The sequence below is a fragment of the Sminthopsis crassicaudata genome, chromosome 2 (assembly GCF_048593235.1).
Source record: "Sminthopsis crassicaudata isolate SCR6 chromosome 2, ASM4859323v1, whole genome shotgun sequence".
Lineage (NCBI taxonomy): Eukaryota > Metazoa > Chordata > Mammalia > Dasyuromorphia > Dasyuridae > Sminthopsis > Sminthopsis crassicaudata.
Window position 1 is genome coordinate 347,306,553 of NC_133618.1, and position 26,034 is coordinate 347,332,586.

The window sequence follows — 26,034 nt, forward strand, 5'->3', positions numbered from 1 at the left end:
AGGGTATGATCGGAAATTATTGCTTTTTAAAGGATTTGATGCATAACTTCAGCACAAAGATATATTTTTTAAAAAGATATATAAATGCAATTTAAATTGAACTTTTTTTTTATTTACTGTAACATTAAATAATCCTACAAAGTTATAAGTCTTTTTCATACAAACACATAAGTAGAGAGACTTTTGAGAACTGGTTCATGAGGATATTATTTAGCTTAACATTTTCAACATTAATTAACTTTTTATGTTAATTATTATTTAATGTTATGTTAATTAATTGATTTTTAATTACGATGTCTATAAAAGTGACTAGAAAAAAACACAAGAATAAAGGTTTTTTTATAGTAGGAAATTCTCACTAAACAATCTAATTTGAGCGTATAATGTGGGGCTGCAGCACTTAGTATCATTTTATAGGTAAGAAGAATATCTTGCCTATAAAATGTTGCTAGAAAAGAAATATCACTAGGAAAATAAAACAAAGAAATACACTCCCCAGCTGAATACCAGATGGATTGGCTTTTCCCTTAATGTCAAACTCCCATGTATTTGATAAAAAAATCAAAAAGTCTTACGATGGGAATATGGGAATTATACATATAAAAATGTTACTGTGAAAACGAGGAGTTTAAAAATATGGTTACAAACTAATTTCTCGTCACTCTGGCTTCTAATCATTTATGCAAATAATTTTGATTTTATTCCAAGTCGTATGTTTATTTTGAGATATTATCTCTCTGTGTTATGGAATTAACAATAACAAGTTACATTTATATAGTGTTACAAAATGCTTTCCTTACAATAATTCTCATTATCTCCCTGTTGACATGTGAAGAAATTAAATCCCATGGAGATTACATAATTTGCCATGATCTACAAAATTAATATAGAACTGGGTTTCTGCCTCCAAAATTAGTATTCTATTATCCCATTCTATTTGAAAAATTACGAAAAATTACTGTCCCTACAATTATTTCACATATAAAGCAGAAACTTAACAAGTGATTATCATATGACATATACCATTTAACTAAGACTGGATATTTATTGGTATTTATTTATTTATTTATATGAGAAATGAGAGATAAGCTAAAGGCTAAATATGATTTTGTCTCTTGTAAAATACTGAGATATTTAGATTTGTTTTTTAGTTAGTATATGATTTAACTAAATCATCTTAAATAATATCAAAATTAAATATATTAATTTATATTAATAAATTTTAATTAATTTTAAAATATTTCTTTCATAAGTATGTGATTATCAGTTGATTTTGTATAAATAAAATAACCTTAAAATAGACATTTTAATATGCAAAACAACTTTTTAAACATGAAAACCACAATTTTCTAAAGTATATATATATGTATATATTTATTTTCATGCATATAGCTTCTCTGTCTGACAGAAATGAGAATAATCTACTTAAAATGAGAGAATGTTGTATAGTCTACTAGAAGTAGAGAGTAATAAAATCCTCAAGAAAGCCTTGAGGCTTTCTTCAGTGGCTCAAGAAGTTCAATAAAACTGATCCTCAAATGAACTTTTGAACCTTTACATATTGTCCAAATACAATCTACTTTATACTAGCTCTGTCATTTGTCTGCATGCAAAACTATTACATTTTTTTGGTATGTTAGTATTTTGCAAAGGAAAGAAAAAAAATCATTGGAAGATGATGTTTGAATTATAACACTAGTACATATGAGACAGAAAATGGATGAAATGTTTATATTATTATTGCTTAGGTTTTTTCTGCCAAAATAAGAAAATAGCTTCAGAAAAGCACATCATAAACATCTGTATAGGCATTTATAAAATAAAAAAAAGTTAGTGTATATTTGATAATAAATATATTACAACCTCAATAGGAAAGGAAAATATGTTAAAATAAAATCTCACTTAAATTGCAAGAAAGGGCAAAAATTGTAAGACTGAGGTTTCTTTGGCGATTCATTCTTAAGGCTTTGCAGATATCTTAATTGTTAAAAAAAATTAAATTTTGGTGAAAATATTAGAGTTTTATTTGACCTATTTTGGTCTTAAAGCAACTTAGCCGTATAATAACCTTTTATATATGTCAGGAGAAGAAATGCCAAAATTTATGGAATTTGTAATGTTGACATTGTCAGATCTTGTTTTCCTCTGCAAGAGTTCTCAGATCAAACTCTTTTTATTTTATCTTTGTATTTATTTTCATCATAGAGTATTACTTAATAAAAATTTATTAAAATTCAATAGACATTTATTAAGCATCTTTTATGTGTAAGGAACTTTGTTGTATGTTGGTAATAAAAAGACAAAAATCCAAACTGAAATAACACTTCTTGCCCTCAAGGTTATAGTCCACTGGATTATACATTTGCCTTTTTTTTTTTTTTTTTTTTTTTTTTTTTACTATTTAGGAGCTCTTCCATTGAAGTATAGACATAAGATGGTGACACACAAAAGATTTTAAGTACCAGATTTTCACACTAGAGGGAATAAGGTGATATTGAAGTTTTTGAATTAGGGAATAACATAAACAGACCTATAGTTTCAGATAGTTTTTTTTTTATTTGTTTTGCTTTGTTTTTGGAAGATACATTCTAGAAAGGAAAGACTAGAAGCAGGGAGAGAGCAATTAGAAATTTATTTCAGTGCCCCTGACGTGAGCAGTCATATGAGTGAAGGGGAGGATATGTGAGGAATCTTGTGAGATAGAATTAATAAGATATAAATAAAAGAGAGGGGACAAGGGAGGTAGAGAGAGAGAGAGAGAGAGAGGGGAAAGGGGAGAGGGGAGAGGGGAGAGAGGAGAGAGGAGAGAGGAGAGAAAAAGAAAGCTCGCTTGGAATAAATTGCTGTGTCTGAGGGTTGATTGAGCAAAGAAAATGGACAACTCTTTCTGAGACTAGAGGAAGGGAATAGAGTTGTGGAGCAGGGGAAAATAGAAGGTCAGAACAAATGGTTTATTTATTTATTTATTTTAGTAAAATGAGAGAAGAAGAAGATGAGAGGGAGGTTGAAATGATGATAAAGAATGAATTAGGGAAGAATAACAGGATTATCATTTATCAATGAGTACTTCATCATATCAGTAGATAATGAACGGTTGAAAGAAAAACCAGACCTTCTATAATGGCCTGGGATGGCAGACTGAGGAAAAGTAGAGTGATCAGAATTCTTAGTGAAAATTGTAGGGGAGTTATAAAAAAACATGTATACAAATAATGATAATACAAAGTATCAAGTATCTCTCTTCCAGAACAGAGAAACAGAACAAGTTTATTATATGTGTTAACATTTCTGCATTTTAATCCTGGCTGAGAAATTATGTTTCAATCCTAATTTCTGTTCATCTTGTTGATTTTTACCCAAAAATTACTTCCTATTGCCCTTCTTTGCTTATCAGCTATTATAGTATTATAATAAAACTACAGATATTCCCTTTTACTTTCTAAAAATTTAGTGCGATCAAAATAATTTGTTTGGTATGTTAATTTGTCTGCCAGTGAAAGTGATTCTTCTTCTTTTCTTCTCCTTCTCTTCCTCCTCCTCTTCCTACTTTTCTAGTTCTTCTTCCTTTTTCTTTCATCTCCTGTTTCTCCTTCTTCCCCCACCTTCTTTCTCCCTCTCCCCCTCTCCTCCTTTTCCTCCCAACTAAAGAGGTAAACTCACACAAAATTGATACAAGTAATACCAGTGCTAATTAATACTCAGATTTGAAACAAGTGTCTTTACTTTTTTTTCCCAGTATTCTTTCTACTATAAGTCTTCCTTTACTGTTGCAATATGTGTTTTTTCCCCCAACTTCAGATATTGAGCTGGTGTAGTTTATAGAGCACCAGCCCTGAAGTCAGGGGCACCTGAGTTCAAATGTGGCCTCAGACACTTACCATTACTTGCCTGTGTGACCCTGGACAAGTCACTTAACTCCAATTGCCTCAGCAGAAAAAAAAATCATCCCTGATTTATGTAGAAAACCACTGTGAATAGGTGTGTCAGTAATGTGAAGTGTGTGTGTGTGTGTGTGTGTGTGTGTGTGTGTGTGTGTAATTTCTTGCTGTTTCCCCCTCATTTCAAACAATACTAATCTTTGATTAATATAATCATAGCATGCCTTTAAGAATGCCATTCTTTCATTTGATTAAAAAAATTCTCTTCATGTAAGGAAAGCTTTAAATTTCTTTAAATTGTTAGGTTCTTTAACTTTTTTCTCTTTTAGCTTCTAATTTTAAAATCATTGTAATGTCATCATTTATGTCATCAGAATAAGTGGTGGAATGTACAGTTCTTATTTACAAGTTAAAACAAGTTGAATGAAAGTTCCATTGCACTGTTAATGATTTTTATCACTGCAAAGCTAACTTTTAGAGAAAATATAACTGAAAATACATCACATGAGATACTCGTTAACATGATTAAGATTTATTCTAATTGGAAAACAATTTGAGCCCATAGATGTATAGTTAAATAAGATGAACAATATAATTTACAAAATCATAATGTAATTTTCATTAAATTTTTGGAGAGCAAAGAGACAATAGCATCCTGATGATTTGAAATATATAGCATTTACCTGGCTCAAAATATGTGCCTAATTATTGTAGTCTGAACAGACTATCTAAATATCAAATTGTAAACAAATACTTCAAGGGGAAAATGCATCATGAATATTTCATTGTGATCCTCATTTTTTTCCAATATCAAAATATAATAAAATGGTAAATTAAAATAAGGCTTTTTGAGGTGTTATTGAAAGAAAAAAAGTGTCAGTTTAGGTAAGATTCTAACAAGATTTAAATTATTTTACAATTGTTTTTGTTTTTTCAGACTTTCAGGATACTATTTGATAGATTACTATTTCTCTATACTAAAATGTATCAAAATAATGTTCTAAAAAAGAGTTAATGGAGTTTCTAAAAATACCGTGGTACCTCCTAGTGTCTATAACAGCACTGAGATATGGCTTAATTTGTCAGTTCAGAAGGTGTTAGTTATAGCATGAACTCCTAAATTATAGATAAAATGATAGTTCTAAATGTATCATTTTAAATTTAATACCTTAGAAAATAGTGATAGATAAAATTGTAAAGTTTTTATGTTTTAAATCGCCATGTCGCTTCTCTAAAATAATTATAGGTGAAGTACAAGCATGTCTGTATTCCTTTGTAATTAAATAGGATAATCTCTGTGGTCACTTGCAACTCTAAAATGTTGTTAATTATATAATTCTATGAATATAAGAATAGTGTCACATTATTGTAAAATTTTGTTAATTTAGTTTCAAAACATTGTACTTTTAAATGTGTATATATGTATATATGTGTGTGTATACACACATCCATACAAACATACATAGTGGAAACCTTTTAGATTTTAGGTATTCAAATATTACTTGCTTTCATCTTGTTAATGCTAAATTTTATTTCCATTATCATAACAACAAATTTAAGTAATGCTTTAAGATTTGCAAAATACCTTACTTGTATCCCTTCACCTTTGACAATTAATTGGGATCGTTTATGTCTATGCATGCACATTATACATGCATATGAATGTTCATTTAATCATTTCATTTTTGTGAACAGCCTTAGTTCCATAAATTACAATTCATTTTCAGGTTATTTCATCTTAATTATTTTGTCATGTAAAAGTAACATAATGCCTGACACATAGTAGGTACTGTATTAGTCTATTCCATTCCCTGGGTCTCTTCCCTCAATGTCCACTATAATCCAGGTACTTTTAAAAATTTTATATAAGAATACTTATTGATTCATGATAAAATAATCTTGTTTACACCTTAATGTAGTGATAAGCTGTATTTCAGATTTTTTTAAAGTCACTTTTCCATTTCCTGAAAAGCACATTTCAGAGTCCCTGCTCTAGATATTAGTTATTTTTTGTTCTTCCATGTCATCCATTAAAGATTAGCTGAGGAAGGTTGAAGCATGAAGAGATTGTGAATGACAGAACAACTCCTGTGGAATAATAATCAGTTTTTGGTATTTAATGCTGTTTGACTTTTGCAGACACATTTCTTATTAACCTTTGGTACAAAGAGAAATCCAGGTTCCTGATAACTCATGGAAAGGATGAATTTGAGATCCTCTTCCAATTAAACTCAAATATAGCCAGTATTGGGCTTTAGCCAAAATAACTTCATAGTCTCCAATTCTTGTTTATTAATATATATATATAGATAGATAGATAGATAGATAGATAGATAGATACACACATATACACACATACACACACACACATATATATATAAAACATGGTTATAAACTATATGCCACACATATATATATTATATGAATGAATAAACATTTAATTAGTATATATTCAGAAATCTAATATATGTTATATCTATTTCTACTTATTTTAAGTAGTTTTCATTGTTATATATTCACTAATTAATATTTTTATTGTAATTATTCATTGTGAAGCCCATTATTTCTTAATTTTTTTCCAGGTCCAATTTTAAACCCTTAATATTTAATATTATTTCTAAAAATGTCAAATCTTCAAGCAGTTATTAATTTGTAGATGATTGGTATAAAAAGATAGGCATATTTTGATTAATATTTATTAAAAAGGAACAAGGGAAAATCTTCAGATATGTAGTTTAAATTTATATATTTCAATTGAAGTTAATGTTAAAAGATTGGGCATATAGTTTATATTCAACATAAAGATTATTTAGAATGTAAATATTAGACCAATTAAAAGTTTTATTGTGAAAGTTGTACTTTTCTTCTAGGAAAATGTTAGTGTTTATTTTTCACTCTATTTTAGATAATGTTTATCAAAACATAAGCATATCCTAAATGCAGTACAGGTTTTTAAAAAAAATACAGGACTATATTAAAAATAATATAATCACTTGAATTAATTTATTAAGCCAAAATGATAAGTTTAGACTTATTATAAACATTTTTTTGTCAACTAAGTACAGCGATTTTTAAATTTAAAAAAATCTGCACATTTGATAAGGCTAAAAGAAGATGAAGAAAATCATGTTTGAAATTCAACATATTTACATCTTTAGAATATTGTCAATATATTTCTACCTCAATTCTTTAAATTTATGAAAATGATTTTGGATTAATTATAGAAGTGCTATGTCACATAATGCCTGAAGGGAGACTGGGCCATTCTTCAACAAAAAGGGAGAATTTTTTTTTTTCCTGGATAAAAACTTGAATATTCAATCAATTCATTATGGACAACTACATTCAAATTGTAGAACCTAAAACAGTTTTGCTTTTGAATTTAGGCTGATATGAAATGGTCATAAGTAATTTAGGTTAAGTACTGTATTTGAAGTTTCAAAGATATACTACCAAGTAAATGTTTCACAAAAAAATAATTAAATCATTTGAATACATTTTTCAGTAACCTGACACTTAAAGTCTTAGTAGAGATATAAAGTTTAAATGTACTTCTATGTTGTTTTAAATAACCTTATTTTTTCAAGTAAAATGTGATTCAAATAATAGTATCTAAATAGTGGGTATTTTTGAAACAGATTTTTTTTCTGATGCTGTTTTGAAATATCCAGGATAGTATAATTCATCTGTTTTACCTCTAAAATTCATACCATTGTTTTAAAAACAGAATTAGAGTATTAAGTGCCTATATTACAATTTATGTATAATCTGCTATCTTACATTAATCTGTAATGGCCATAAATTAATATCACTGAATGATTTTTAATTTTTTTCATTTTAAATTGTGAAAACTACTCTTCATATCTAGTTTGTTAAATTCTCTCATTCAGTTTTTCTTAGTGATTTTTTCATTAGTGATCCTAATTATTAAAAAAGAAGAATTTGGCTTTCTGGAAAACAGCATGTTTTTTCATTTTTAAAAAGTAACATACAATAATAATATCCCTTTCTGTAAAACATTTTGGTTCATATCTGTTTTTGCTCATCTTCTGAAAAAAGGGAAAAAAGATATGAATGAATAGGAAAATTAATTAATAGGCATATTTACTTTTTTTTTTTTTAAAGGAGAAAAAACCCTGTTACCTGATTAGTTTCATCAGATTTCTGCTTCTGGGTCTTTCTTTGGAAAAACTATTATAAGGGAGAACCTACCAAAGAAATCCAAAATGAAATTAAAAAAAAAATACTCAATATATTGATGTTACTTGAGTGAGGGATTGAAAGACAATTTTAAATTACATATTTTTAGGTTTGCATATTATAGAAATTTTACACAAATTATATGTAAATACTATAGCTATTTTTATTTCTGCAATAGATTTTTAGCTAAGAATACATTTTTATCTTCTAATTTAAACATTTTATTTATTTATTTATTTTAAAACATTATATGGATCAAACTAAAAAAAGAAACAATCCCTCCCCCCCAAAAAACAACCACCAAAATCCTCCTGACCTAGGCTGCACTATTAAAGCATTATAGTCATCTCACTCTTGGGAGAAATCTTAAGTCATAAGATATTGAAAAATCACTGCTATTAAAATTTAAACATTCATGAAAAGAATGCTCATATTATTGACATGAAGATACAGTAATGAATTTCAACAAAGAATTGAAATAATTACTTTAAAAAGTTATAGAAACTTTACAGTTTTTGGTATATACTTAGGATTTTATCAGAAATTTTGGTTGGGAAATATATTATTTCTTCTTTATAGGAAAATATTCAGTGTTATGAAAGATTTATAAATTTGGAAAAGATTTTTGTCTCATTTGTTCATTTTTGTTGAAAAACATTGAATTGGGAGAATTAGCAAATGCAGAATTGGTTCTATGAACTGTCACAATTGTGTTTATTTTGGGGGACATCCTTTATTAATATTTGTATTTGTTTGGAATATTGTAGTGTACTGGTTGTTTGGGGTAGATATTTGATGTAATGAAGTAGATATTTCAAATCCTAATTATTTCTTTCCTTTTCTCTTCCATTTGGTTTTATTTCTATTTATTCAGGCAACATTTAGGTTGTCAGCAAACAAATTTTTATTCCTAGCGTCTCCTTCTCTCAAAGTTGCATTGTCTGAAGAATCATAAACCAATGTTTAACCTACATGTTTCTTTCGTACTATATTTTAAAGGTAGTTTTAAAAGTGTTACATGAGTTTGCCAAAATTTTTTTTAAAATTGAGTTTTACTAAGAAAATATGTGCTCTGCTTTGCAAAATTCACTAAACTCATGCTCATTATAGTTCAGCTTTTTCATATTTACTTTTGTCTGCATTAGAAAACAATTAGCTTACTAAATAAATTTGAATATTTGGAGAAAAAATATACCTTGAGTCTCTTTCATTTGATTAAGCATTATAGGATATTTGATAAGCATATTTAAAAATGGAGATATCCAAATATTATTGTAAACACCTAATGGTTTGTTTTACCTACAATATAAGTATTTTACTTGGTTGGCTTACATAGTAGCTAATAATATTTGTTAATGTAATTTAACTGCTGTGAACCTTTACTGAACAAATATTGAAATTTATACAAGTCAAAGAAAGAGAATCTCTAATGACTTTTGTTAAAGCTCCTATTTAATAGTTAAGGAGAAAAGTTTGTATGACATACCAGATGTAATTAACAGTAGATTTCACATTTAATAAAAAGAAAGAAGCATGCGTATTTGCTTTATTCATTCCATCATAATTTGCATTAGGGCTGTGAGTGTTTAATGAGCAAATTCCAACTAAAATGCTATATTGATTTTCTAGTGTACTTTGTAATAGTCATCTACCTTCAAAAAGTTCACTGTTTACAATTAAATTTTCTTTACTAAAAACAAAAAATGTTTGAGAGTTACATATTGATCTCCTTAAAAGTACTGAGCACTGGGGAAAAAAAAAAGTTTTTGATGACCTTCATTTCTAATAAAAATTAGGAAATTCTTAATAACTTTAACTTGTTGATTCCAAATTTTTTACTGCTAGAATTGCACCCAAGATATAAATACATTTCTATAATTTTACAGTTTTAAACTCATAATATTCATGCTTTTTGGTAAGTGAAGTTTTTAATACTTTTTTTTTTCATTCAGGAACTGTGTTTCCAAAATACAAATTAATTATACTTTTCCCAAATCATCTAATTATTGAGGATTATATGATGAGTTTAAAATTTCTCATCTTTAATTTTTTACAATTAAAAAAATCTTGCTTTTTTTTCTTGGATTTGGAATAAGGTTGTTTTGGAAGCATCCTGTAGAAAAAGATGAGTCTCCAATAAGGAGACTGAGGTTCACATTATGGAGGACGTTCTTGTTCAGGCTGAAATAACCAATTCATATATATTATATGTTATATAATAGCATACAATACATATAATATGTAATGTGTTATTATATGTCACATATAATAACATAATATGTAATATAATACATATTATGTTATATAACAGCATACAATAGATGATAGTATGTTGTTGCTTTAAAATATATCTATGTCTATATATGTGTTACATATATATATACATATATATGTGTATATATATATATACATATATATATGTGTGTGTTACATATATATATACATATATATGTATATATACATATATGTGTGTGTATGTGTATATATATATATATATATATATATTACCCACAAACACACACACACACACCCCTCCCAAACTCACTGGCCCTTCTTTTATAACAAAAATTTCTAATAAAATTCCATAAATATTTTTTATTAAAAACCCAAATATAAAATATAAAAAGAAACATATTACTGTGTGCACAGCAGAGCATAAGAGAAGATTGCAAGTGAGACAATAAATTTCCATTTCAAGGTCTATATAATAAATACTACATATTGTGTTCAGAGCTGTCCATCTTTTCTTAGCTTCTTTGTAGATTTTTTCCTGTTCTCTGCTGAACACTTTTTACTTTATTCTTTTTTTTGCTCTTTCTTCCCCATCTTTCCCTTGCAAAAAGACCACAATTACATGTGGATATATTTGTGTACATTATATATATGTATGCATATGTGCACATAATATACATATATGTATATTTCAGGTGGTCTTATGTTTTCTCTTCATTGGTTTTCCAGATCTGTTGTTTTTTCTTATGAGATATATCATATTGTCTATTTTTCATTCTTTACATTTTGCTTTATTTAGCTTTTATATATAACTTTGCTGGCTTCCCCTTGCCCGATTCTAGTTTTTACAGAGTTATTTTCTTCTTTTAGACTACGGATCTCCTTTTCTATTTATTTGACTTTCTTATCATAATCTTCTTGATTTTTTTTTTGGATTATTTTTATTTTTCCCTTCAATCTCTCTCAGTTGATTTTTAAAGTTTTTGAGTTTTTCTGTGAATTCTTTTTGGACAGGTGACCATTTGACATTACTTTTTAGCATAGAAGAGCCATTACTTTTTCTTCAGTATTTGCCTTTGTAAATGAACCCTAGTCTTCCATATTACTACAGTACCTTTATATGGTTGGGGTCTTTCTTCTTTGCCTGTTTTTTTTTTTTTTTTTTTTTTTTTTTTCTCCCCTCTGGTCTGGAACACAAGACCAAGAATTCTGCTCATGATTCCACTCCTTCTGCATTCTCCAGATGTGTATGCTGATTCCTTCCTGCCCAAGGCAGTGTCTTAGTAACTTCACTGGTCTGTCAGTCCTTATCATAAGAGGTTTCCTTAATCTTCCCTGATTCAGATGGAGAAGTCTCTTCATACTCTCTTAACAGATGAAAATCCCAGTGCCTGAAGCCAATTCTTGTCCCTAACTCATCTAGCTCTAGGACTAGCTCCAGGACTCAATGATTGCTGTTTCTATAGAACTAGCCTGCATATGTTTTTACTTCACAGGGGCCAAATTTGTATCCTATTGTCTTTCTCTATTTAACCTGGGAGAATCACTGTTCTGCCCTAATCGTTACCTGTTTTTTCCTGATGTACAATTTTGTTTTATTTGTAGGGGAAATCTAGAGAGCTTGGAATGTTCTGACCTACTCTTCTATCTTCCCAGAATCCCCTCTTATACAAGCCCAATTTTTGTGTAGGTGGCTTATGCTGTTGAGAAAAAAAGTATATTTCTTTCTGGTTCCATTCAGTTTTCTTCTAAGGTCTGTCATATCTTACTTTTCTAAAATTCTCGTTATCTCCTAACTTCATTTCTTACTTATTTTTTCTTTATATTTATCAAGTTCTGAGTGGGGACAATTGACGTCACCATTAGTACAGTTTTGCTATCTAGTTCTTCTCATAATTCATTTAACTTCTTTAAAAATTTCAGTGCTATATAACTTGATGCATATATTTAGCATTGATATTGCTTCATTGTCTATTTTACCTTTTATTTATTTTCTTTTCAAATTGTATTTTTTCCCAAATTATATGTCAAGAAAATTTTTAGCATTCGTTTTTTACAAGATACCAAGTTTCAAATTTTTCTTCCTCCTTTCCTCCCTTCTTCTGAAGATGGTAGGCAGTTTGATTTGGTTTGTACATGTACTATCATGCAAAAAATATTTGAAAGAAGAAACAGATCAAAAGAAAAATGTGAGAAAGAATATAATAAGTGAAAAAAAATCATGTTTTGATCTGTATTCAATCATTTAGTTCTTTATTTGATTTTCAGTAGCATTTTCCTCCATGAATCTTTTATACTTCTCTTGGGTTATTGTTTTGCTGCAAAAAGCTGAATCAGTCCTTGTTAATTATCACATAATTCTAGATCCTCAATATATTTTATATATTATGTATAAGGTTTTCCTTGTTCTAATCATTTCTTTTTTAAGATTGAATAATTAGCTTGTTCATCACTTTTTATAGAATAATATTCCATTACCTACATGTACCCCATGTACAATTTCTTCAGCCATTTCCCAACTGATGGGCATTCACTCTATTTTCAATTCTTTTCTACCACAAAAAGAGATGCTACAAATATTTTTGCACATGTGAGTCCTTTTCCCTCTTTTATGATTTCCTTGGGATATAGACCCAGTAATGGCACTAGTGTGTCAAAGGATATGCACAGTTTGAAAGCCCTTTTGGGCATACTTCCAGATTGTTCTCCAGAATGGTTAGATCTTTTCACAACTCCACCAACAATGCATTGGTATTCCAGTTTTCCCATACCCTCTCCAACATTTATCATTATCCTTTCCTATCATCTTAGCCAATCTTAGACATATGAGGTAGTACCTCAGACTTATTTTGAGTTGAATTTCTCAAATCAACTATTGATGTAGAACATTTTTTCATATGAGTATAGCTGGCTTTAAATTCATCATCTGAAAGTTACCTGTTCACATCCTTTGACCATTTATCAATTGAGAAATGACTTGTATTCTTATAAATTTGACACAGTTCTTTATATATTTTAGAATTGAGACCTTTGGGGGGCAGAGCCAAGATGGTGGAGAGGACACACACTTCTTTCTGAGCTCTGCTTCTACCCTCACAGTAAATATGAAATTCAGCCTCTGAAATAGTGATAGACTGAAAGAATTCACAAATATTTGGAGTGCAGCAAATTAGCAGCAGAATATAATAGAAAATCAGCAGAAAAGGTCTGTTTTGATCAGGCAGGGGGATAGGAGGAAGCCAGGCACAGACACAGAGGCCACTGCACGCTGAGCAGACAGGGATTGGGTACAGTCTCTGTGGGGTGGAGAATCTACATGGAGAACTATCATAGTGTTGGCTATTCTGCCCTGATTGCAAGCCACTAGATCAGCAGAGAAATTATAAAAACATTCAACACAAACATAAAAGTTATAAAACATTCAACACAAACATTGTATCTCGATGTTTTATATATCAAAGTACCAGAGTTTTGTCAGAACTGGCCACACCCACCCAGCACCAGGAGTGACTCAGCATGATCCCAGCACAGGTGCTGTTGCTTCCTGTTCCATTGGAACCTCTTTGCCCTAAAAGCAGATCCAATTTTTTTTAAATGAGTAAAAAGGCAAAGCAAGCTCTAACTATAGACAGCTTCTATAGTGAAAGAGAACCAATTTCAAACCCTGAGGAGACTAAAAGCAGATTGTCTCCAGATGAAGCCACAAAGAGTGATATAACCTGGTTCCCACCACACAATATTCTCCTAGAAAAAACTAAAAAATCTTAAAAGAGAGTTACAAGAAAAATGGGGTAAGTAAAGGAAAGAGGGTCTGGAAAAGGCATATAATTCATTAAAAGAAAGATCTGATAAAGTGGGAAAAAAAAAACTCCCTGAAATGCAAAATGGAAAATATAAAGAATTCCCAGGAAAACAGAATTTGTGAATTGGAAAAGTAAAATAACTCCTTAAAAAAATTTGTGAAATGGAAAAAAAATTCCATAGAACAAAACAACTCTTTTTAAAAACTCAATTGGAAAATTAAAAAAGGAAGTAAAAAAACTAAATGAAGAAAATAATTCATCAAAAATCAGAATTGAACAAATGGAAATGAATGTCTTGAGACATCAAGAGTCAGTCAACTAAACCAAATAAATGAAAAAATAGAAAAAAAATACCTGCTTTGGAAAACAACAGACCTGTAAAATAGATCTAGGAGAGAGAATGTAAGGATTATTGGATTCCCTGAAAATCATGATGAAAAAAAGAGCCTACTCACTATTTTTCAGAAAATCATCAAAGAGAACTGTCCAGATGTTGTAGAATTCATTGAACACCTACTGAGACGCTAAAAATTAAAACTCCAAGAAATATTGTGGCTAAATTTCAGAACTATCATATCAAGGAAAAATATTACAAGCATCCAGGAAAAAAAAAAAACAATTCAAATACCAAGGAGCCACAATAACAATCACCCAGGATCTAGCCGTTTCCATTTTAAAGGATTGAAGGGTTTGGAATCTGATATTCTGAAAGGCAAAGGAACTTGGAATGCAGCCAACAATAAATTACCCAGCTAAATTGAGTATTTTCTTCCAGGGAAGAAGATGGGCATTCAATGAAATAGGTGAATTATTTCTGATGAAAAAAAACACAGTTAAACAAAAAATTTGACCTCCAAATATAGGATTCAAGAGAAGCATGAAAAGGTAAAATGAATCTTGAGAACTGTATTTCTGTTATGGGCATACATAGAGAGTGTGTGTATAATTTGATTTTACCATTATAATATAAAAAAGGAACTAGAGGTGGGAAGGGTATTATACCATAAAAAGGGAAAAGTGGAGGTAAAAAGAAGGAAATTGCATCTCACAAAGAGGCAAAAGAAACCTGGAAAGAAGGGAGGGGAATGAACATTGTGTGAATCTTACTCTCATCAGATTTGGCTCAAAGAGAAAATATTAGACATAATTGGTTTACAGAGATACTTCTCTCACCTCATTGAAAAGTGGGAGGGGGAAAATGAAAAGGGAAGGGGTAGGCTAAATAGAAGGGAATAGTTAAATAGTAGAGGAAAAGCATAAGGAAGGGGGAGATACTCAAATGGGGAGGGATTCTAAAGGGGCAGGGCTGCTTGAGGCAAGTGGTACCCATAAATTTAATACTGGGGAGGGGGTTAAGGGGGAAAGGAAAGAGAAAAGTATAATCTGGGAACAATAAGATGGCAGGAAATACAGAATTAGTAGTTTTAACTATAAATATGAATGGAGTGAATTCTCTCATAAAGCAGAGGCGGATAGCAGACTTGATTAAAAGCCACAATCCTGTAAATAACATACAGGAAACACATTTAAAGCAGTGTGATACAGAGTAAAGGTAAAAGGCTTGAGCAGAATCTATTATGCTTCAGGGAAGGTAAAAAAAAGCAGGGGTAGCCATCCTGATCTCAGATCAAGCCAAAGCAAAAATTGATCTAATTAAACAAGCTAAGGAAGGAAACTATATCTTCCTAAAGGGTACTATAGATAGTGAAGCAATATCAATATTAAACATATATGCACCAACTGGTAGAGTATCTAAATTCCTAAAGGAGAAGTTAAGAGAGCTGCAAGAAGAAATAAACAGCAAAACTATAATAGTAGGAGATCTCAACCTGGCACTCTCAGAACTAGATAAATCAAACCACAAAATAAATAAGAAATAAGTTAAAGATGCAAATAGAATACTAGAAAAGTTAGATAGATCTTTGGAGAAAACTGAATGGAAACAGAAAAGAGTATACTTTCTTCTCGGGAGTTCATGAAATCTATGCAAAGATTGACCATATATTAAGATATAAGGACCTCGAAATCAAATGAAAAAAGGCAGAAATAGCATTCTTTTCAGATCATGATGCAATAATTTCATCCAAGAGAATAAAAATAATGAGACAACATACCAAAATTTGTGGGATGCAGCAAAGCAGTAATAAGGGGAAATTTTATATCTATAGAGGCTTACTTGCATAAAATAGAGAAAGAGAAGATCAGTAAATTGGGCTTCCAATTAAAAAAGCTAGATAAAAAAGCAAATTAAAATCCCCCAATCATATACTAAACTTCACATTCTAAAAGTAAATGGAGAGATTAATAAAATTGAAAATTAAAAAAAAAACTTGAATTAATAAATAAAACTAAGAGTTGGTTTGATTTAAAAAACAACAAAATAGATAAACCTTTGGTAAATTTGATTAAAAAAAAGGAAAGACGAAAATCAAATTGTTAGTCTTTAAAAAAAAAAGGGAGAACTCTTCACTAATGAAGAGGAAATTAGAGCAATAATTAGGAGTTACTCAAAAAATTCAAAGAACTTCAGGAAAACTGGAAGAGGGAAAGATCATTTTGGGCTACAATTTAAACGCTGAGGACAAAGTTATTTGTTTTTATTGTCTTTGTTATTGTTTTCCAAAGAAAATAGGTGTTTTTTTCTTTTGTCTTTGTTAAAATAGCACAGAAAGGAAAATTGGATCACTTCAAAATATATTTGTTGAATTGAATTGAGTTCAACTACAGGACAGTGTAAATAAATGCAGAAATAGGCTTATAACAGGTGTGCTGGAGCCAGCTCAAACCAGTTAACAAGACTCATTTGTTTTTGTTTTTCTCTAACATTATTTATTTTGAACATTCACATATAAAACATGTAGGTATATAATTATTTTACCTCAATTATATATTAAAACAATTTTTAACAAAAAAAATAATTAGGAGTTATTTTACCCAATTTTATGCCAAAAAATTCAATAACCTAAGTGAAATGGAGCAACACCTACAAAAATATAAATTGCCCAGATTAAGAGAGGAGGAAGTAAATTGCTTAAATGGTCCCATCTTGGAAAAAAGAAATAGAACAAATCATTAACTCCCTAAGAAAAAATCCCCAGAACCAGATGGATTTATATGTGAATTCTACCAAACGTTTAAAGAACAATTAATATACTGTATAAATTATTTGAAAAAATAGGAAATGAGGGAGACCTACCAAATTCTTTTTATGACACACATATGGTACTGATACCTAAGCCAGTTAAGATGAAATCAGAGAAGGAAAATTATAGACCAATCTCCCTAATGAATATTGATGCAAAAATTTAAGTAAAATATTAGCAAAGAGATTACAGAAAATCATCCCCAGGATAATACACTATGACCAAGTAGGATTTATACCATGAATGCAGGGCTGGTTCAATATTAGGAAAACTATTAGCATAATTGACTATATGAATAACCAAACTATATGATCATCTCAATAGATGCAGGAAAAGCATTTGATGAAATCCAACACCCATTCCTATTAAAAACACTGGATAGTATAGGAATAAATGGACTTTTCCTTAAAATAGTATCATCTATTCAAAACCATAAGTAAGCATCATATGTAAGTAGATAAACTGGAACCATTGCTAATAAGATCAGGAGTGAAATAAGGTTGCCCACTATCACCATTATTATTCAATATTGAATTAGAAATGCTAGTTTTGGCAATAAGAAATGGAAAAAGAAATTAAAAGAATTAGAGGAGGTAATGAGGAAACCAAATTATCATTCTTTGCAGATGATATGATAGTATACTTAGAGAACCCCAGAGAATCTACTAAAAAGCTATTAGAAATAATCCACAATTTTAGTAAAGTTGCAGAATACAAAATAAATCCATATAAATCATCACATTTTATACATCACTAACAAAATCCAATAGCAAGAGATACAAAGAGAAATTCCATTTAAAATAACTGTCAATAATGTAAAATATTTGGGAATCTATCTGCCAAGGGAAAGTCAGAAACTGTATGAGCAGAACTACAAAACACTTTCCACACAAAATAAAGTCAGATCTGAATAATTGGGAAAATATTAATATCCTCTTGAATAGGCCAAGCAAATATAATAAAGATGACAATACTACCGAAACTCATCTATTTATTTAGTCCTAGGCCAAGCAAACTCCCAAGAAACTATGTTACTGACCTAGAAAAAAAAATAACAACAAAATTCATCTGGTAGAACAAACTTCAAGAATTTCAAGGGAACTAATGGAAAAAAAAAAAAAAAAAGCAAATGAAGGTGGCCTAGCTGTACCAGATCTAAAACTATATTATAAAGAAGCAGTCATCAAAACCGTTTGGTACTGGCTAAGAAACAGTAGTTTATCAGTGGAATAGGTTATGATCACAGGACAAAATAGTCAGTAACTATAGCAATCTTGTGTTTGACAAAACTTTTGGAATAAGAATTCACTGTTTGACAAAAATTTCTGGGAAAATTGGATACTAGCATGGAAAAAACTAGGCATTGACTCATACTTAATACCACATGCCAAGATCAAGCCAAAATGGGTTCATGATCTAGGCATAAAGGATGAGATTATAAATAAATTACAAAAACATAAGATAGTTTAACCTCTCAGACCTGTAGAGGAGGAAGGAATTTGTGACAAAGAAGAACTAGAGATCATTATTGACCACAAAATAGAAAATTTCACTTATATTAAGTTAAAAAGTTTTTGTACAAACAAAATGAATGCAGACAAGATTAAAAGGGAAACAATAAACTGGGAAAATGTCTTTACATTCAGAGATTCTGATAAAGGTCTAATGTCCAAAATATAGAGAGCATTAACTCAAATTTATAAGAAATCAAGTCATTCTCTGAATGATAAATGGTCAAAGCATATGAACAGAATTTTCAGATGAAGAAATTGAAACTATTTCTAGTCATATGAAAAGGTGCTCCAAATCATTATTTGATGTGTGCTTTCTAGATTCCTCACTCTGGAGTACCAAAACATACCATCTGGACTAGCTCTCTGGAGGACATCAGGACCAACCCCGAGTTCTTGGTCTTAAGGGAGGAGTGATTAAGGCAGGAGACTCACAAAGATGGTCAAAGGCAGGAGACTCACAAAGATGGTCAAACAAAGAGTCTGTTTATTTCAGGTGCTCATTCCTTAAATAGGATTACATCCCTACAGCACACTGAACATGTGCCAACTATAGAACTATTATAGTACCACAGCACACTGTGCAAGTGCTAACTGTGGTAGCATTACATCACCACAGCACACTGCACATATGATAACTATAACATCCTGATAAGGATATGTAAATTCCTCTAAAATAAGTATCTCTTACTTAAAGTAGAACACAGGTGGTCATGCCCTCCCTGACTTTTCAGGAAAGATGAGAGGAAGTTGTGACTTTTCAGGAAGGGAGGTGGGCACCAAATGGAAATGGGGAGCCAAATCAGACATTGTTGGCAGGTTCCCTCTAAGGTCTTATGCCTTACCCAGAGTTCCCCCAGTATCTGCAGCCCTCTACATCTCCTGCCTTTTTTTTTTTTTTGTTTGTTTGTTTTTGTTTTTGTTTTAGTTGAAATAGGCATATATAAATCCATCAGTACGGGAGGCATTACAGCAGCATGTAGTAATATAACACAAGCTAGTAGTGATGTAACAAACAACATGAATCAACATGAGGATTGCCAAAGCAAATAATGATGTATCAAACAATATGAATCAGCATGAAGAATCACACATGAAAGTAGTGATGTCACAAACAATATGAATCAACAAGGTATCATATCAGATTTCCATGAGCCTTAGAAGGAGGGCATATAAATAATCACACATACACCTCCTTCAGCAGCCAAGAAATAGGACCGAACTATTGTCCATCATTTCATGTGTCAAGGGAATCCTAGATTCCTGCAAGTTTTGAAGTCCTGCAATAATCTCATCATACATCAGGGAATCCAGTAATTCCTCCAAGTTTTGAAATCCTGCATCAGTCTTATCATGTTTCAGGGAATTCCATGATTCTTGCAGGTTTTGAAGTCCTGCATTTTTGATATTCATGAGTCAATTGCCATATACAGGGTTAATTGCCATGTTCTTTCAGTGGCACATGGAGTCAGAGATGGAACCACCCAGTGTTTCTTGGGCCTTCTCCTTCATTTCAAGGATCTTCTCTTTTTCTGCCTGTCTCTGACAGACAAGGTGAATATGGCTCATTGGCACCCATCTGATTCTTTCTCCATCTGTAGAGATATAACCAAACTCTCTCCCCCAAGCAGTTAACCTATCTGGTCTCTTTCATTCACCACTTTTTGGATCTCTCCAGATCATGGCAATTATTTAAAGATATTGGAGCTGCTCACACTTGGCACTGCCCTTCTGGTGGGTTATGAAACCTGTTTGCTGGAGCCTGTGCATCTCCATCAAAAATAAAAAAAAAATAATAGTATAAAGGGCTAAGTTACCTGGCACTCCCCCTTACTTTTGTTTCTGGAGGACCATCTTGATGTCTCTGTTTCTCCTCTCTGTCCCTATCCCTGAGGATTAAAAATTATGGCAGTGATATGTAAAATCTGATACTGTGCACAAAACTGTGCAAAATGTTTAGAAGTATATGCAGGTTCATTATCTGTTTTTATTGCTTGTGGCACACCCAAAATTGCAAAAGCTTGTATAAGGAATTCAGTGACCACTTGAGCTGTCTCTTTTGCTGCTGGTATTGCAAAAGCAAGTCCATAAAAGGTGTCCATTACAACATGAATAAAAGACTTGACAACCAAAAGATTTAAAATGGGTCACATCCATTTGCCAATTCTCATTGGGTCTCAAACCATGAGGGTTCTTCCCTGGAAGGATTGTAGGAGTGTAGAAAGGAAGGAAATCTGTACAGGCTTTTATTATGCTCCTAGCTTCCTCTTTTGTTATGTCAAACTTAAAGCTCGAGCAGTCTGATGATATTTAGAATAAGATTCTTAGGTTTCCTGAAATAGAGGAATATTAGCTAACATGGTTAGCTAATCTGCCTTTGAATTTCAATAAAAAAATACGTCCTGGAAGTCCACTATGAAAGTGGACATCCAAGATATAAATCTTACCTGGATGCTTTCTTACTTGCTCTTAAAGTTCCTTAAAGAGCTGATATATATTAGAGGCTACAAATTTTATTTGGATTGTGGCAGTTATTTCTACCACACTTACTGAATAGGCCTGACTATTCTTTTTATAATTAAGTCATGAGAGCATACAGCACAAATGTTATATTTGCATGTATCTGTAAAGATAGTTGGTCCTTTAAGAGGAACCTTAGAAATTTTTTCTTCAAAAATCCATTGCCAATAGCCAGATTATCTTTAGTGAAGACCCGTGTGTGAAATTTGGAGCTGTGGCCAATAAAACTTGCCATTTGGGATGGTTTCACAGCATGCATTAATTTATGCATAGGTATAAAAGGTGTATATCTTGTCAGGTCTTATCCCAGATAATTGTACTACTTGCTTAATGGCCTTTAATAAGATTCTAGTCACAAGCACTGGGTAAGGATAAGGCTTTGGTCTGGTTGTGTTTGAGGATCACCCACTCAATCATACTGTGTCCTTGATGAAGGACTGCTGTGGATTCCTCTTTTGTAGCAAAAACAGATATTTCCAAGGGTTTTTGAGTGACTCTTTGAACTACATTGGATAAAGCCAGTTCAACCTCTCTCAAAGCCTCTTGAGCTTCTTTTGTAAGCTGGTATAGTGAGTCTGAAATAGTGTCTCCTCTTAAGATGTCATATAATGGTTGTAATTGGTATGTAGTTAAGCCTAACACTGGACACAGCTATTGGATATCTCCTATCAATTTCTGAAAGTCATTTAAGAGGTTCTATTTCTCTGTTCTTAAAGAAAATTTTTGTACTGTAAGTACCTTAAGATATACTTCATAAGTGGAAATCTTCAACATAAAGAAGATCCAACTCACTTCCAGTTGATCAATGATGGACAGGGGTAGCTGCACCCAGAGAAGAAACACTGGGAGGGGAATGTAAATTGTTAGCACTAATATCTGTCTGCCCAGGTTGCATGTACCTTCGGATTCTAATGTTTATTGTGCAACAAGAAAATGATACGCACACACATGTATTGTACCTAGACTATATTGTAACACATGTAAAATGTATGGTATTGCCTGTCGTCGGGGGGAGGGAATAGAGGGAGGGGGGGTAATTTGGAAAAATGAATACAAGGGATAATATTATAAAATATATATATATATATATATAAAAAAAAAGATATACTTCATATCTTAAATATGACTTTTTTTGTGGGGCTATATACAATTTGTAATTCCTTAATGTTTCTATGATCTTTTGTACACATGCTTCTAACATTTGCTCCTTAGGTGCACACCCCAACATATCATCTATGTAATGTAACAACATAACTTTTGGAAAGGTTTTTTTTTTTTTTTTTTTTTTTTTTTTTTTACTGGAGTAAGAGCAGCAGCCACATACCTTTGACACACAGTAGGGTCATTTTTCATTCCCTGTTGCAAAACCGTCCATTCAAATTTTTTATAAGGCTCAGCTAAATTAATGCTGGGCACTGAATTGACAAATCTTTCCATATATTCTTTATCCAGAGGGATAAAATAGAAACAGTCTTTACTTCTATCACCCCAAAAGGCCATTCCCTAGGCAATTGAGTAGGAGATGGAAGTCTAGGCTGAAGAGTTCCATAATTTCCATCTATTCATTCACTTTTCTCAAATCAGTCAACATCCTCCATTTTCCAGAATTCTTTCTTTTTCTTCCTCCTTCCTTCCCTCCTTCCCTCCTTCCCTCCTTCCTTCCTTCCTTCCTTCCTTCCTTCCTTCCTTCCTTCCTTCCTTCCTTCCTTCCTTCCTTCCTTCCTTCCTTCCTTCCTTCCTTCCTTCCTTCCTTCCTTCCTTCCTTCCTTCCTTCCTTCCTTCCTTCCTTCCTTCCTTCCTTCCTTCCTTCCTTCCTTCCTTCCTTCCTTCCTTTTTTAAAAAGCAAATATAGAGGAATTCCAAGGACTTAAGGTTGTAAATGTCCTTGGTCAAGGTGCTCCTGTATTATATTCAATAAGGCCTGAATTTTTTCACTTTTTAAGGGCCACTTTTCCATCCACTCTGGTGTATCAGTTTTCCATTGAATGGGAACAGGTGACAGTGCAGGTAGTCCTTAAACAGCAGCCCTGCCTAAAATTGTATTCCTAACTGTTCTAAGATACTTCTTCCCCATAGATTTATGGGGATTTTATTTACTATAAAAGGAGTAAAAACTCCTGTTTTACCTTCAAATATCCATCTCAAAGGGATAGCACTAATTTCAGCTGTTATTGATCTTTCTATACCAGACATATAGGTGTCTGCCTTAATCTTTGGCCAATGAGTGGGCCAAAAGGCACCTCTTATGACTGTACAATCTGTACCCGTGTCTACCAACTCTTTCAATGGTATTCCATTTACATAGATAGTAAGCATAGGATAGTCAGTTGTAATAGCTGCAGTCCAAAATATTCCTGGATTATGTTGTTGGGAGTCAAAGGAGGTTAAATGGTCAATCCTACTATGTGTGGAGGCAAGGGATCTATAGGCCGGACAGAGAGTTTTCAGTTCTCCAGGATATATCTCAGTAGTCCCAGTGGCATACAGCTCTATTCTCCTTAATTGTAATCCCTTTCCTCCATCAGGTTGCTTCTCAGCTTACTGATCATGTTGGAATACTGAACTTTCAAGAGTGTCTGGGTGTAACAGTGGTTGCCATCATTTCCCAAGTGTTTTTGGCCTGGCTCCCTGGAGCCGAACCCGGGCCTCGCATAATGAGCACATAGGGGGTGGGCAAAATTGCTCATTGGCGGTGTTGATGGTGTCATTTCCCCTCCCACTTCTCCTCCTCCTCCCACCCAGGAAGGCAGAGTTGAGGGAGGAGGGTCTGGAGATGGGGAATACCCTAAGGATGCATGCTGGGCTGTAGGCAGAATTAAAACTCAGCTTTGAATGTGAAAAGCACCACATCCCTTCCCATCAGCAAGGTACTTAATGCACTTAATTCCTTTTCTACCCAACTTGCCATGGTTTTTAAGATATTTAACTCTTTTCCCACCCAACTGCAGATCTCTTAGAACAGTAACAAGCAAAATAAATCAGCAAATTGCTAAGAAAAAAAAAAAAAAAAAAAAAAAAAGGACTTCCTTAGCTCTGCTCTGGGTGCTGTACTCTTCGGGCGCTAACTCTCTGCTTGTTTTTCTCCTCAGACTTCCTTATCTGGCTGCCCAAGTTAAAATCTTTCCATGTTTTAAAACTTTTAAGATTCCTTAAAATCAGTTTTAACCCATTGTATTCAGTTAGTTCTCCTATTAACTTCCACCTCGCTGGCTCTAATCTCACTCCCTTAAAAAACCAATGAAACATGCTCTTCTGAGCACCTGAGAACTCATTCATCTTTTGAGTTACCAATAAACTTTTCTTCTCTGTTAACCTAAGTATGCTTCATACTTCCCTGGGAAGGGAGGCTCATTTCTTCCTATCTGCCTCATTTTGGCTGAAAAATGAAATTGACTAATTTAGTCATTATCAAATCTTGTTGCTTGCCTATTTTTATATTAATCCTATTTCCGGGTCACAGGAACTTCTCCACTGAACTCAGTTGATCCTGTCAGTTCAGCTAATTTGTGCCCTGCTTTGCAGGGCCCTGAATTTCTAAGGGCTCCATGTTGGGTGCCAAATGTAATGTGCTTTCTAGAGCCCCCAAGTTGGGATGATAAAATGTACCATTACTTTCTAGAGCCCCCATGCTAAAGTGCCAAAATATACCATCTAGACTCTAGAGAGAGGACCTTGGTACCAGCCTGAGTCCTTGGTCTTAGTGAAGGAGTGATGAAGGTAGGAGACTCACAAGGTTGGTAAAGATGGAGTCTGTTTATTTCAAGTTCTCTCAGTACTTAAATATCTTAGTAGGATTACATCACTATAGCATACTAAACATGTGCCAACTGTAGAACCATTATATCACCATTTCACCACAGCATGCTGTGCAAGTGCTAACTGTGGTAGCATTACATCATCCCAGCACAGCATCTGACTTCTCAGGAAGGGAGGTGGGCACCAAAGGGAAATGGGGAGCCAAACCAGACTATCTGTGGTCCTCTACAATTATTGATCAGAGAAATGCAAATTAAGACAACTCTGAGATACATCTCTCAGATTGGCTAAGATAACAGGAAAAGATAATGATGAATGTTGGAGGGGATGTGGGAAAACTAGGACACTGATACATTGTTGGTGGAATTATGAATAGATCCAGCCATTCTGGAGAGCAATTAGGAACTATGCTTTAAAAACTTATCAAATTATGCATACCTTTTGATCTAGCAGTTACTAGTTACTGCTGGGCTTATATCCCAAAGAGATCTTAAAGAAGGGAAAGGGTGCAAAAATGTGCAAAAATGGCTGTGGCAGCCCTTTTTGTAGTGGCTAGAAACTGGAAATTGAATGGAAGCCCATCAATTAGAGGATGGCTGAATACATGGTAGTATATGAATGTTATGGAATATTATTGTTCTATAAGAAATGACCAGCAGGATGGGTTCAGGGAGGTCTGGAGAGACTTAAATGAATTGATGCTAAATGAAATAAGCAAACCAGGAGATCATTATACACAGCCACAACAGGCTTATATGATGATCAGCTCTAATGGATGTGGTTCTCTTCAACAATGAGATGATTCAAACCAGTTCCAATTCAGTAAAGAAGAGAATCAAGTACACTCAGGAGAGAACTATGGGAAATGAGTGTGGACCACAACATAGCGTTTCCATTCTTTCTGCTATTGTTTGCTTGCATTTTTGTTTTCTTTCTCAAGTTTTTTCTTTCTTTCTAGATTCCCATTTTCCTTATGTAGCAAGATAATGGT

At 32.3% G+C, this 26,034-nt stretch overlaps 1 protein-coding gene across 4 annotated transcripts in view; it reads left to right on the plus strand.

Moving 5' to 3' along the window:
- LOC141556502 (mirror-image polydactyly gene 1 protein-like) overlaps nt 1-26,034 on the plus strand; it is a 259,090-nt gene that overhangs the window by 102,690 nt on the left and 130,366 nt on the right. The gene's annotated exons all lie outside the window — the stretch shown is intronic.